Below are 16,163 nucleotides of genomic sequence, written 5' to 3'. Positions count from 1 at the left end.
TAATGAACGTTGGTGTACCGATGTCATGGTGTTGAAAGAGTTTTGCAGCCCTCTCCTAGAAACACTTTTCATAAACTGCCGGCTGTTCTATTCACCACGGGAGTTCTCCTCGATCGTCATGGCGGCTGTTTACATCCCACCACACGCACGTGCGAGTGAAGCCACACAGATGCTGGCTGACCAGGTGACAGATATGGAGAAACTTCTACCAAATTCACTAATCATTGTTCTGGGTGATCTTAACAGGGCGAACCTCACACACGAACTCCCCAGATACAGACAGCACATAACGTGTCCCACCAGAGGGGCACAGACACTGGACCACTGCTACACCGTAATTAAGGATGCATACCACTCTGTGGCTCGTGCAGCTTTAGGACTCTCGGACCACTGTCTAGTTCATCTGGTCCCTGCCTACAGACAGAAACTAAAAACTTCTAAGCCTGTGGTGAGGACTGTCAGGAAGTGGACAGTGGAGTCAAGGCAGGACCTCCAAGCCTGCTTTGACTGCACCGATTGGAGTGTTTTTGATGCTGCAAATTCAGACTTGCATGAACTCACTGACACTGTCACATCATACATCAGTTTTTGTGAGGATCTGTGTGTGCAGACTAAGACCTTCTGCACGTACAACAACGACAAACCTTGGTTTACACCGAACCTTAGGAGGCTGCGCAAAGTCAAGGAGGAGGCCTACAGGAGCGGCGACCGGGACCTGTTCAAGCAGACCAGAAACACACTGAACCGAGAGGTCAGGAAAGCCAGGAGGTGTTACGGGGAGAGCCTGGAGAGACACCTCTCTGCCAATCCTGATCCCTCAACAGTGTGGAAAGGCCTGCAGAGCATCACGGGCTTCAAGAAACGAACCCCCCGTCCTGTGGAGAGCCCAAGGCTCGCTGACCAGCTAAACAGGTTCTACTGCAGGTTTGATCGGTCCTCCCACACAACGGGACCTCCTGCAGCACAATCCACACAATCCACATACTCACCTCCCCCCACAACTGCTCTGTCCGCACCTCCATCACCGTGGTCACCGACTCTCTCTCTTGCAGAGGCCGCGCCCGCACTCCAGATTCGCGAGGAGGAAGTGCGCCAGATGTTCCGGAGACAAAAGATCAGGAAGGCACCGGGCCCAGACGGCGTGTCACCTTCCTGCTTGAAAGTCTGCGCTGAGCAGCTGGCGCCCACCTTTGCACGGATCTTCAACCGTTCCCTGGAGCTGTGTGAGGTGCCCTCGTGCTTCAAGAGCTCCACCATCGTTCCAGTGGCCAAGAAGCCCGCCATCACAGGTATGAATGACTATAGACCTGTTGCACTGACATCTGTGGTCATGAAATCTTTCGAGAGGTTAGTACTGAACCACCTGAAGGATGTCACGGGCCCCCTGCTGGACCCCCTCCAGTTTGCCTACCGGGCAAACAGGTCGGTAGATGATGCGGTCAACATGGGACTGCACTACATCCTGCAACACCTGGACACCCCAGGAAAGTACGCCAGGATCCTGTTTGTGGACTTCAGCTCGGCGTTCAACACCATCGCTCCTGACATCCTCCAACAGAAGCTCATCCAGCTTGCGGTGCCTGCCTCCACCTGTCAGTGGATCACCAGCTTCCTGACCAACAGGAGACAGCGTGTGAGGCTGGGGAGCATCACATCTGACACCCTGACCACCAACACTGGAGCCCCTCAGGGATGCGTCCTCTCCCCACTGCTCTTCTCCCTCTACACCAACGATTTCTCCGCAAGTGACTCTTCCGTGAAGCTCCTGAAGTATGCAGACGACACCACTCTCATCGGACTGATCCAGAACGGTGATGAGACTGCGTACAGACAGGAGGTGGAGCGGCTGGTCCACTGGTGCAGCCAAAACCACCTGGACCTGAACCCGCTCAAGACCGTGGAGATGACAGTGGACTTCAGGCGAGGCCCTTCACCACTTTCACCCCTCACTATCCGCAGTAATACTATTCTCTCCACAGACACCTTCAAGTTCCTGGGAACCACAATCTCTCGGGACCTGAAATGGACCGGCCACATAGACTCTGTCCGGAAGAAGGCCCAGCAGAGGCTGTACTTCCTGAGACAGCTCAAGAAGTTCAACCTGCCACGGGAGCTGCTGAAGACCTTCTACACTGCCATCATCCAGTCTGTCCTCTGCACCTCCATCACTGTCTGGTTTGGATCGGCCTCCAAACAAGACAAGCACAGACTGCAACGGACAATAAGGACTGCAGAAAAGATAATTGGAATCAACCTCCCATCTATCCAAGACTTGTACCTGTCCAGGACCAGGAAACGTGCAAGTAACATCTCAACAGACCCTTCGCACCCAGGTTGCAGCCTGTTTGAACTACTCCCCTCCGGACGCCGTTATAGAGCTCTGTACACTAAAACCAGCAGACACAGAGACAGCTTCTTCCCCCAGGCTGTCGCTCTGATGAACTCACACCACTCTTAGAGTCTCAGAGTCATTACTGTGCAATAACATCCCGCTTGCCACACCTTTTTTGTCTACACTGTTTGTACTATGTGTCCTCTCTGCATCCATTGCAGCCTGGTCATCCTAGAAGAGGGACCCTCCCATCTGTGGTCTCTTCTCAAGGTTTCTCATTTCCCCTAGCTGGAGTTTTGAGTTTTTCCTTGCCCTCTTGGGAGTTTAAGATCAGGGGGTGTTTGAGAATATCTTTCGTTCTTCACATGTCCTGAGTGTTGTTGTTAGTCACCTAAATGTTGAACAGAGGCTGTGATTTACCAAAGTCAAATTCCTTGTTTGGCACGCTCAAACATGGCGAATAAAAAACTCTTGAATCTTGAATCTTGAATCTTGAATCTTTTTGTTGAACTTGATGGCAAACCATTCTGCCTGTTATGTCAGACCTCAGCGCATTTCAAAGATTCAAATCTTCAGCGCCATGCACTTCAGCTCACTCCATGGCTAACATTGATCAGGCGTCGAACCCGCAACATCATGCTTAAGAGGTGGACATGCTAACCAGTGCGCCATTATGTCAACGCATAATAACTAAGTCTACTGATCAAAACAGCGGTTACTATATGACGTCGCTACGTCGTGGTCAAGTGACGCAGACAAGACGTCAATGGACGGACCTTCCTCCGAAATTAGAATCCGTGGGCAGAGTTAACTTGTTTAAAAGGGAGTGGGCAGAAGAAATATTTAATTTATTTAAATCTATTTTGAGTGCACACCATTATGCCAATGCATAACAACTGTAAATCTACTAAACAAAACAGCGGTTGCTATATGACATCTGCCACGTTGTGGTCACGTGACAGACGTGACGTCGATGGGCGAAACTTCCACCGGAATTCAAATCCGCGGGGAGAGTTAACTTGTTTAAAAGGGAGTGGGCAGAAGAATTATTTAATTTATTCAAATCCATTTGGAGTGTGCGCCATTATGTCAATGCATAACAACTGTAAGTCTACTAAACAAAACAGCGGTTGCTATATGACGTCTGCCACGTCGTGGTCACGTGACGCGGACGTGACGTCGACGCCTACTTTACATCCCACCGATCACAGGACCCCTCGGCTGCATAACCGCGCCCCCTTCCCAACCAATCGGATTTGCTATACGCGAAAACGACGCCAATGGGCGGGCTCTTCCGCCAGAATTTAAATCTGTGGGCGTGGCTTGCAACAGGAAGTAGGAAAATGGCGATGTTGACAAAGACACAGCGGATGGTAACTTACGACTAACGAGAGAAATATTTTTATTTTCTGCTTGCAACTGGACCGTCCAGAGCGTACACGGTAAGTACAACTCATCGTTTTTAAAAAGAAGTACTTTTGTTGCCCTGAAAAGCGAGTGAGTGTGGCGTTTGGGGGGAACGTCGAATTTCGACGATTATTTCGACTGGTCAACGGTTGTAAATGATTGCGTTGATTAAAAACTTTATTTAACTCTACTCTTAACTTTGCCGTTTCAGATATGCGGGTATTACACCGCGGAAATGACGTCAATAGGCTGAACTGTCGCCAAAATTCAAATCTGTGGGCGCAATGGCCTTGAGCGAGACAACGGATACAAACACGACGACTATCAACAGAAATATCTTTATTTTCTGCTTGCAAGTGGACCGTCTAGAGCGTACACGGTAAGTACAACTCATTGTGTTTAAAAATATTTACGTTTGTGTAGTTTGCGTTGCGTTACATCTGTGAATGTTGGTTGAGGCTAAATGTTAATGTTTAATTTCCTTCCTTTAGGTTCCACGGTGTTTGTTGGCTGTAAGTTTTCCACTGCAAGAAGAGGCTCGTGTTTGGGTTTTCAGGTTAGTTTGATCCTATGATTATGTTGGAATGTAGACTGTAATGATTAAATCAATCTTGTCTTGCCCTCACAAATGTAATGATTAAATCAATCACGTCTGGCCCTCACAATGCAGAGTAAGATGAAGTGGTTGCTTCCTCTGCTTGATTGACCAGCTGCAGGGGAAGCAATCAAAGTTGTTCTGTTTCCCACAATAGTGTAAAACACCCCCTGCTCTGATCTTATCAGAGGCCGGGGGTTCACCAAACCTGTCCACTCCCACCCCCACTCTGTTCCTCCTAATAAATATGCCCTTGCAGGGAGGAGACTTTTAGACTTCATTCGATAATCGCTGTTCAGACAGCGACGAATGGACTCTCCACCTGCAGGTGTCTAAAAGAACTTGCTTGTCTCCTGTTTGGTTCTTGCAAAATAAGTTGGAGTGAGCAAATCTCTAACAGCTCGTATCATTGACCAGGAGCGAGCTACAAGTATCATTGACCAGGAGCGAGCTACAATGGTGAGTAGCCATAACATTTATGTTAAACACTTCCTATTTCATGTCTAACAGTACTTGATTTAACAAATAACCATAAATAAATACAGTGTGGGCACTGAAGTTAACATATGTGATTATACTGCCTAATCCGTCACCGAGTATATTGTTGCAAAGTAATATAAGATCCAAAGTTGTAATTCAGAATAGTTTTCAAAAGAAGGCCATTAGAATTATATACAAGTCTGATTACCCTGAATATAATAACAAGCTATTAATTAAATCACAAATTCTTCAATTCAAAGATTTGGTAGATTATCAGACAAATAATGTCTAACAGTAATTGATTTAACACATCACGATAAGTAGATTGAGTGTGGGCACTCTCAAGTTAACATATGTGATTATACTGCCTAATCTGTTACAGAGTATGTTGTTGCCAAGTAATGTAGAATAGATCCAAAGTAGTAATCCAGAATAGTTTTGAAAAGGCCATTAGAATAATAAACAAATCTGATTACCTTGAACATAGTAACAAGCTAAGTGTTTAATATGTCCTATGAAGTCAAAATTGGGCACCATCATGTGGTGAAATTTGGAATTGCATCACATCCAATTTTGCCTGGGAACAAACAGATTAAATAAATCTTAGTTTTGAATAAGCCACTCCTTCTCAAACAAGTAAACTCTGCCCATTTTGCGCAGTAGATGTTCTGTTAATATCTAGTATTTATACAAAGTCATAATTTAAATTGCTTTCAACATTCATTCATTGGTTCAACCAACATTACTCGCTCTTATTACCAATGTGTATTGATTTAACTAAGCGTTTAATACTTCCTATCAGGTCTCAAGTCAAGATTTGGCAAAATACAATTTCAGCAAATCCAATTTTGCCAGGGAACAAAAATAGATTAAATAAACTAAATAAGTCTTCTTCCCATTAAATACATCAGAAAAGTTTGTCTTGTAACCAGTCCTCTTCAAACAAGTAAAGTCTGCCCATTTTGTGCCGTAGATTTTGTGTCTATGCCTAGTATTTATACAAAATCATAATTTAAACGACTTCTTTCCTTCATTCACTTTGGAAATTTGGAATTGCAGCAAATCGAATTTTGCCAGGGAACAAAAATAGATCAATTAAACTAAATAAGTCTTCTTCCCATTAAATAAATTATAAAAGTATGTCTTGTAACCAGTCCTTTTCAAACAAGTAAAGTCTGCCCATTTTGTGCCGTAGATTTTGTGTTTATGCCTAGTATTTATACAAAATCATAATTTAAAGGACTTCATTCCTTCATTCACTTTGGAAATTTGGAATTGCAGCACATCAAATTTTGCCTGGGAAGAAAAGTAGATTAAATAAATTTAATAAGTCTTACTACTTCCCATTAAATAAATTAAATACGTCTTACTTGTTCCCACTCCTTTTCAAAAAAGTAGTTTAAAACGAGGGCCCTTCACTCAACCTTTAACCTCAACCCCGCACGTCACATTGTGTTGTATCTGTGAATGTTGGTTGTGGCCAAATGATAGTTTTCTTTCATTCGTTTAGGTTCCAAGAAAACTTGATGTAACTCTACTTTTAACTGCCGTTTCAGATAAGCGGGTATTACGTCGCAGTCATGTGCCGCGGCTATGACGTAATTGGCGGAACTTCCGCCAAAATTCAAATCTGTTGGCGCGATGGCCGTGAGCCACTGAGCAACGACGATTATCAACAGAAATATCTTTATTTTCTGCTTGCAACTGGACCGTCTAGAGCGTACACGGTAAGTAACACTCATTGTGTTTAAGGAGATTTACGTTTGTGTAGTTTGACTAAAGTTGTCGATGTAGCTAGCGTTCACGGTAATAGCAACGTGTAGCTGAGGCGCTAACCCTAGCAGAAGTGTAGCCGCGTTGCGTTGTACGCGTGAATATTGGTCGAGGTGAAGTGTTAATGTTTAATTTCATTCCTTTAGGTTCCACGGTGTTTGTTGGCTGCAAGTTTTCCACTGCAAGAAGAGGCTCGTATCATTGACCAGGAGCGATCTACAATTGTGAGTAACCATAACATTTATCCTAAACACTTTCTATTTCATGTCTAACAGTACTTGATTTAACAAATAACCATAAATAAATACAGTGTGGGCACTGAAGTTAACATATGTGATTATACTGCCTAATCTGTCACCGAGTATATTGTTGCAAAGTAATATAAGATCCAAAGTTGTAATTCAGAATAGTTTTCAAAAGAAGGCCATTAGAATTATATACAAGTCTGATTACCCTGAACATAATAGCAAGCTATTAATTAAATCACAAATTCTTCAATTCAAAGATTTGGTAGATTATCAGACAAATAATGTCTAACAGTAATTGATTTAACACATCACGATAAGTAGATTGAGTGTGGGCACTCTCAAGTTAACATATGTGATTATACTGCCTAATCTGTTACAGAGTATGTTGTTGCCGAGTAATGTAGAATAGATCCAAAGTAGTAATCCAGAATAGTTTTGAAAAGGCCATTAGAATAATAAACAAATGTGATTACCTTGAACATAATGACAAGCTAAGTGTTTAATATGTCCTATGAAGTCAAAATTGGGCACCATCATGTGGTGAAATTTGGAATTGCATCACATCCAATTTTGCCTGGGAACACACAGATTAAATAAATCTTAGTTTTGAATAAGCCACTCCTTCTCAAACAAGTAAACTCTGCCACTGGAGGCAGGCAGTGTCTGTCTGTTGAGGTTTTCACCTTGTTCTTCTCCTGCTGAAGTTCTAACTGGACGTCCATAAGTTTGGCTCTCAGCTCGTCATTGGCGGCCTGAAGGGCGCCCGTTCACTCCGCCTCGGCCCGCCCTGCCGGAGCTCGTTTGGACATCTCTTACTCGAGTCTCGCCCGGTCGTCAGTCAGAGATCACAACATTTGTACCTGGAGAGCACAAACGCAGTGCTGTTTTCCACTGGCTTCGGACTCAACTTCAATCGGTACCGTAACTTACAACATCATAAACATAGATCTAGCTTGACTTATTCATTGAATAAATGCATTTAGTTCTTCAAAACTGCATCACGCAACATAGCGTGACCGAGACGGCCGTTATCCACCTGCGTGAAGTTATTTGGTGAAATGAATGAGATGTTTATGACACCATCGTTCTGTCTCTATGTAGATGAAGGGAAATAATCGATTGCTGAAGGTCCAAAGGTGTTGTGATAAACAAACATTTTAGTGATTAGTGACATATTTGTGATAAACATATTAGGCAGGATAATCACATATGTTAACTTGACTGCCCACACTGTATTTATTTATGGTTATTTGTTAAATCGAGTACTGTTAGACGTGAAATAGGAAGTGTTTCACATAAATGGACGACGAAAGGGGTACTCACCATTGTAGCTCCTGCTGGTCAATGATACGAGCCTCTTCTTGCAGTGGAAAACATACAGCCAACAAACACCATGGAACCTAAAGGAATGAAATTAAACATTAACATTTAGCCTCAACCAACATTCACAAACGTAAATATTTTTAAACACAATGAGTTGTACTTACCGTGTACGCTCTAGACGGTCCACTTGCAAGCAGAAAATAAAAATATTTCTGTTGATAATCGTCGTGTTTGTATCTGCTGTCTCGCTCAAGGCCATTGCGCCCACAGATTTGAATTTTGGCGAGAGTTCAGCCTATTGACGTCATTCCCGCGGTGTAATACCCGCATATCTGAAACGGCAAAGTTAAGAGTAGAGTTAAAGTTTTTAATCAACGCAATCATTTACAACCGTTGACCAGTCGAAATAATCGTCGAAATTTGGCGTCTGTGGCTGGAAGCAGACGCCGAGTTCGACGTTCCTCCCAAACGCCACACTCCCTCGCTTTTCAGGGCTACACAAAAAAAACATATTTTTCAAAACAATGAGTTGTAATTACCTGTACGCTCTAGACGGTCAAGTTGCAGGCTGAAAACAAAAATATTTGTCTTGTTAGGCGTCGTGTTACTAACCGCTGTGTCTTGTTTGCCAGCATTGCCGCTTTCCTACTTCCTGTTGCAAGTCACGCCCACGGATTAAATTTTTGCCGTGAGTTCCGCCTATTGACGTCATGTCCGCGTCACATGACTGCGACATAATATTATCTAAAACTGTTTGTGCGGCGTCGTGTTGTTCAGTGCGGCGTCGTGTTGTTCAGTACGGCATGGTGTAGTTCAGTGTGGCATGGTGTTGTTCAGTGCGGCATGGTGTTGTTCAGTGCGGCATGGTGTTGTTAAGTGCAGCATGGTGTTGTTCAGTGCGGCATGGTGTTGTTCAGTGCGGCATGGTGTTGTTAAGTGCAGCATGGTGTTGTTCAGTGCGGCATGGTGTAGTTCAGTGCGGCATGGTGTTGTTCAGTGCGGCATGGTGTTGTTCAGTGCGGCATGGTGCTGTTCAGTGCGGCATGGTGTTGTTCAGTGCAGCATGGTGTTGTTAAGTGTGGCATGGTGTTGTTAAGTGCGGCATGGTGTAGTTCAGTGCGGCATGGTGTTGTTCAGTGCGGCATGGTGTTGTTCAGTGCGGGATGGTGTTGTTCAGTGCGGTATCATGTTGTTCAGTGCGGTATCGTGTTGTTCAGTGCAGTATCGTTGTGTTGTCCGTATTGTGTTGTGTTGTTAGTAATGTGTTGTGTTGTTCGTATTGTGTTGTGTTGTTCGTATTGTGTTGTGTTGTTCGTATTGTGTTGTGTTGTTCGTATTGTGTTGTGTTGTTCGTATTGTGTTGTTCGGATTGTGTTGCCTTTAACACTTAGCCTCTAACACTTAGCCTCTAACACTTAGCCTCTAGCACCTAGAAGGTAAATAAATAGGAAGGAAGTGTCACGTGCTGGTGCCACCTGCGACGGGACCACGCCCCCCCCCTGTCAGTGGAATCACCGTCACCTGCCACGGGTTCATGGACAGCGCTATATCAGCGCCGCAAGCGCAGAACCGAGTGCCAGTCTGTCCCTTGATGCTGCTTCGCTCATCAGTCCCGGAGAAACTTGACTCGCTTGACTATTCGAAACCCCCGCAGAACCGTTTGTCCTCTCCAGCCCGATCGCCGCTCCAGCGCCGGCTGTTCCCATCATCCCCTTCCAATAAAGTCCGTCGTCACGCACTTGGCTGTACTGTCCGATCCTTAACAGTACAGACTGGCCAACGCTATGCAGTAAGCGAACGACGAGAAGGCATTGAGCCGACTGGAGCGAGCCGAGACCGCCATCAGCAGCCTGTCCGCCGACATCCGGAACCTGATCGAGGTTGGTCAGCAACAACAGCTGCAGCAGCAGGAGATGGCCCAAGCCCTCCAGAGACTGTCGGTGGCTGCGTCCCCGGCTGTCACAGCACCGCCCGTCTGCCGAGGCCAGGAGGCTCGTGGACGTCCCGGAGCCCCGCCTCGGCAACATCGAGAAGTTCAACGGCGATCCCAAGCACGTGAGGGCGTTTGTGACCAACTGTCGCATAATGTTCAGCCTCCAGCCCGTCACGTTTGCGTCAGAATCAGCCAAGGTCGGGTTCGTTCTAACCCACCTCACGGGCGAGGCGCGGCTATGGGGTTTGGCAGAGTATGAAAGGATGGCCCCGGCATGCGATTCCTTCGACGCCTTCGCAGAGGAATTGCTCTGCCTGTTCGACCTGGGATCCGCCGCCGAAGACGCCGCCGAGGAACTGGCGTCAAGGTAGCCGATCGGTCGCGGAGTACGCCCTTAAGTTCCAGACGTTGGCCGGCAGCAGCGGATGGAACGCGCCAGCGCTCGTTAGCACATTCCTAAACGGCCTCGCCGAGTATATGAAAGACGAACTGGTGTCTTACGATCGCCTGCGAACCCTGAAGGGCGCGATGGACTTGGCGGCCCGAGTAGACCTGCGGATCCGGACGCGGCGGCGCGATCGGGAGAGGAGGTTCCCGCGGAATCCGCGTGGCCACATTCCTCCGTCTGCTGGGGACCCGTCAACCACACCACCCGCCGAGCCCATGGATCTGGGAGGGGCTCGGGTTCCCTCGGAGGAGCACCGTCGACGCCTCTCGCTGGGCTTGTGTTTTTACTGTGGGGAGGGGGGCCATCGGGTGGCGGGGTGCCCGTTAAAAGGCCGGAGCTCACGCGGCGTCGGGGGATCCGCGTGAGCTCGACCAGCACCGGCTCTCCCAGTCCCAGCACACTCACGCTACAGGCACGTGTCCAGCTTGCGGCGGGCGACCAGAACGTGGCGGCCTTGGTGGATTCCGGCGCGGAGGGGAACATCATGGACATTAGCCTGGCGCGTCAGTGGGGTGTCGGCTTCCTCCCGCTGAGCCCGTCCATTCCCGCGCGTGCCATTGATGGCCGTCTGATTGGCGAGGTGGCTTTCGTGACGGAACCGGTTAAGGTAATGCTCTCCGGCAATCACCACGAGACCATCCAGTTTTTTCTTCTTTCCCTCCTAGGACAGCAGCTCATCCTGGGGCACCCTTGGTTGCGGCAGCACAACCCGGTGCTGGACTGGGAGGTGGGGGTGGTACGGCAGTGGAGCGAACGCTGCCATCGAGTGTGCCTGAAGGCGGCCACCAGCCCACTCGGCAGAGCCCTGCCCAGGTACAGTCCCGACATCTCCAATGTCCCAGCAGTTTATCACGAACTCAAGGAGGTTTTTAGTAAAGCCAGGGCCGCTTCTCTTCCTCCACACCGGTCCTACGATTGCGCCATCGACCTGTTGCCCGGCACCTTCCCTCCCAAGGGACGCGTCTACTCCCTGTCCGCTCCTGAGCGCCGGGCTATGGAGGAATACATCCGGGAGTCCCTGGCAGCCGGTATCATACGGCCGTCCTCTTCACCTGCGGGAGCGGGGTTTTTCTTCGTGAAGAAGAAGGAGGGCACGCTCCGCCCGTGTATCGACTACCGGGGAATAAACGAGATCACCGTAAAGAACCGATACCCTCTGCCTCTTCTTTCTTCCGCCTTTGAGAGCCTTCAGGGTGCCACCATCTTCACAAAGCTGGATCTTCGCAACGCCTACCACCTGATCCGCATCCGGGAGGGAGACGAGTGGAAGACGGCTTTCAACACCCCGAGCGGACACTACGAGTACTTGGTGGTTCCGTTTGGGCTCACCAACGCCCCAGCAGTTTTCCAGTCCCTGATAAACGACGTGTTACGAGACATGCTGGACAAATTTGTGTTCGTTTATTTGGACGACATCCTCATCTTCTCCCGCTCGCTTCCTGAGCACATCAAGCATGTTTGGGCGGTGCTGCGACGCCTCCTAGAGAATTCGCTCTACGTGAAGGCAGAGAAGTGCGAGTTCCACGCCTCCTCTGTCAAATTCTTCGGCTACGTGGTGCGTGAGGGATCCATCAAAATGGACCCTGGGAAGGTGGAGGCGGTCACGTCATGGCCTGTTCCCGAGACACGCAAGCGGCTGCAACAATTCTTAGGTTTCGCGAACTTTTAGCGACGTTTTATCCGTGGATACAGCACGGTGGCCGCGCCACTCACCGCCCTTACCAGCCCCGCCTCCCCATACAAATGGACAGAACGGGCGGAACAGGCATTTCAGGAGCTTAAGAGGAGGTTCACATCCGCTCCCATCCTCAGAGTTCCCGATCCCGACAGACAGTTCGTGGTCGAAGTGGACGCCTCGGACGTGGGTGTCGGGGCGGTGTTGTCTCAACGTAGCCGCCAAGACGATCGTCTCCATCCGTGTGCCTTCTTTTCTCGCCGTTTGTCAGCCTCAGAAAGGAAGTATGACATCGGTAATCGTGAGCTCCTCGCCGTCAAGTTGGCTTTGGAGGAGTGGCGACATTGGCTGGAGGGCGCCACCACTCCGTTCATTGTCTGGACCGACCACCGCAACTTGGAGTATCTGAGATCGGCCAAGAGACTGAACGCGAGACAAGCACGGTGGGCTCTGTTCTTTGACCGGTTTGAGTTCTCTCTTTCCTACAGACCGGGTTCCCGTAACGCGAAGGCGGACGCCCTGTCGCGTTTGTTTCCTGGTGGGGAGGAGGGACAGGGTCCGCCTCCCACTATCCTCCCGAGCTCGGTTCGGGTGGCGGCTCTCACATGGGAGATCGAACGCCAAGTGGAAACCGCATCACGCGATCAACCCGGCCCCAGCAACTGCCCGGAGGGTCGCCTGTTCGTCCCTGAAGGCCTGCGATCGGCCGTGCTGCAATGGGCGCACGACTCACGCCTGGCCTGTCATCCCGGCGCTGCACGCACGAGGTACGTGGTGGCTCAGCGTTTCTGGTGGCCCACCTGGCAAGTGGACACCAGCGATTACGTCAGAGCCTGCTCAATCTGTAACCGCTACAAGACGTCTACTCGTCCTCCGGCCGGGCTGCTTCAACCCTTGCCGGTTCGCCAGCGTCCCTGGTCTCACCTGTCAATTGACTTTGTCACAGGCCTCCCCCCCTCAGAGGGAAACACGGTGGTCCTCACGGTGGTAGACCGTTTTAGCAAGATGACACATTTCATCCCTCTGCCTAAGCTCCCATCTGCGAAGTAGACGGCGTCCATCATGGTGCGGGAGGTGTTTCGTCACCACGGTCTTCCACAAGACATCGTGTCAGACCGAGGACCTCAATTCGCGTCCACCTTCTGGATGGAGTTCTGCCGACTCCTCGGCGCCACGGCCAGCCTCTCCTCGGGGTTTCACCCTCAGTCCAACGGTCAAGCGGAGCGCCTGAACCAGGAACTGGGCAGGGCTCTCCGATGCATGGCCGCCGGGGACCAGCGCGGGTGGGTTCAACAGCTTTCCTGGGTAGAGTATGCTCACAATTCCCTTCCCACCTCGGCCACGGGACTTTCGCCTTTCCACTGCGTCTTCGGGTACCAGCCACCCTTGTTCGCCCACCAGGAGCGTGGTGCGGCGTGCCCGTCGGCCCAGGCTTGTGTCCGCCGTTGTCATCGTGCCTGGGCGAGGGGCCGGGTCACTCTTCTCCGCTCTGTTTCAGGCTACGCCCGCCAGGCGAACAAGCACCGGACGCCGGCTCCGGAGTACAGAGTGGGGCAGCGTGTGTGGCTCTCGACGCGGGATTTGCCGCTGCGAGCGGGATCCCGCAAACTGGCGCCCCGCTTTGTTGGACCGTTCCCTATCCAGAAGGTGATTGGCCCGGCCGCAGTCCGTCTGCTCCTTCCAGACTCCATGAAGGTTCATCCCACGTTCCACGTGTCCCGTGTGCGGCCCATCCATGAGAGCGCATTGGCGCCGGCGCCCGTTCCGCCGCCGCCGCCCCAGCTCGTCGATGGGGGCCCGGCTTACGCTGTCCGCTCCCTGCTCCGATCGCGGCGGCGTGGTCGGGGCCTACAATATCTCGTGGACTGGGAGGGTTATGACGACGCGCACCGCTCCTGGGTTCCGAGCCGCTGGATACTCGACCGTTCGCTCATCACGGAGTTCCATCGCTGTCATCCGGACCAACCGGGTCCTCGGCGCGGGCGCCCGAGGAGGGACGAGGGGACCAGGGGTGAGGGTCCGGGGAGGTCTTGCCCACCGGTACCGGGTTCTTCTGCCCCCGCGCCCGTCGAGCCTGCGTCTGGCGAGGTGTCGGACGTTTCAGCGGGGTGCTGACCCCTCCACCTGGCCGCCCGGGGTATTGCCTTCCTTTTTTTTTTGTTGTTGTTGTTTTGTTGTTTTCGGTTCCTGGGGACGTCGGGAGCCGTCCCTTGTGGGGGGGGTTCTGTCACGTGTTGGTGCCACCTGCGACGGGACCACGCCCCCCCTGTCAGTGGAATCACCGTCACCTGCCACGGATTCATGGACAGCGCTATATCAGCGCCGCAAGCCCAGAACCGAGTGCCAGTCTGTCCCTTGATGCTGCTTCGCTCATCAGTCCCGGAGAAACTTGACTCGCTTGACTATTCGAAACCCCCGCAGAACCGTTTGTCCTCTCCAGCCCGATCGCCGCTCCAGCGCCGGCTGTTCCCCTCATCCCCTTCCAATAAAGTCCGTCGTCCCGCACTTGGCTGTACTGTCCGATCCTTAACAGGAAGGACTCACCGGTGACGTCTTTGCCCACGTCCAAGCGTTGTACTTTGTATTTTCATCCTTCTGACAGTGGAAAACATATAGCCAACAAACACCGTGGAACCTAAACGAATGAAAGAAAACTATCATTTGGCCACAACCAACATTCACAGATACAACACAATGTGACGTGCGGGGTTGAGGTTAAAGGTTGAGTGAAGGGCCCTTGTTTTAAACAACTTTTTTGAAAAGGATTGGGAACAAGTAAGACGTATTTAATTTATTTAATGGGAAGTAGTAAGAGCTATTGAATTTAATCTATGTATTATATTGTATTGTATTGTATTCTGTTGTATTCTTTTGGATTGTATTCACACTAACCCTACTAAAACTTCAGCCCACAAAAACTCGCCTCTGGCGCCTAGCCTCTGGCACTTAGCCTCTAACACTTAGCCTTTAACATTTAGCCTTTAACACTTAGCCTAGAAGGTGAATAAATAGGGTTAAAGGTTGAGTGAAGGGCCCTCGTTTTAAACTACTTTTTTGAAAAGGAGTGGGAACAAGTAAGACATATTTAATTTATTTAATGGGAAGTAGTAAGACTTATTAAATGTATTTAATCTACTTTTCTTCCCAGGCAAAATTTGATGTGCTGCAATTCCAAATTTCCAAAGTGAATGAAGGAATGAAATCCTTTAAATTATGATTTCGTATAAATACTAGGCATAAACACAAAATCTACGGCACAAAATGGGCAGACTTTACTTGTTTGAAAATGACTCGTTACAAGACAGACTTTTATAATTTATTTAATGGGAAGAAGACTTATTTAGTTTAATTGATCTATTTTTGTTCCCTGGCAAAATTCGATTTGCTGCAATTCCAAATTTCCAAAGTGAATGAAGGAAAGAAGTCGTTTAAATTATGATTTTGTATAAATACTAGGCATAGACACAAAATCTACGGCACAAAATGGGCAGACTTTACTTGTTTGAAGAGGACTGGTTACAAGACAAACTTTTCTGATGTATTTAATGGGAAGAAGACTTATTTAGTTTATTTAATCTATTTTTGTTCCCTGGCAAAATTGGATTTGCTGAAATTGTATTTTGCCAAATCTTGACTTGAGACCTGATAGGAAGTATTAAACGCTTAGTTAAATCGATACAAATTGGTAATAAGAGCGAGTAATGTTGGTTGAACCGATGAATGAAGGTTGAAAGCAATTTAAATTATGACTTTGTATAAATACTAGATATTAACAGAACATCTACTGCGCAAAATGGGCAGAGTTTACTTGTTTGAGAAGGAGTGGCTTATTCAAAACTAAGATTTATTTAATCTGTTTGTTCCCAGGCAAAATTGGATGTGATGCAATTCCAAATTTCACCACATGATGGTGCCCAATTTTGACTTCATAGGACATATTAAACACTTA

Source organism: Syngnathus scovelli, unplaced genomic scaffold (assembly GCF_024217435.2).
Source record: "Syngnathus scovelli strain Florida unplaced genomic scaffold, RoL_Ssco_1.2 HiC_scaffold_23, whole genome shotgun sequence".
Taxonomy (NCBI): Eukaryota; Metazoa; Chordata; class Actinopteri; order Syngnathiformes; family Syngnathidae; genus Syngnathus; species Syngnathus scovelli.
The sequence above is the reverse complement of the archived record's forward strand: the minus strand, read 5'-3'. Positions refer to the sequence as shown.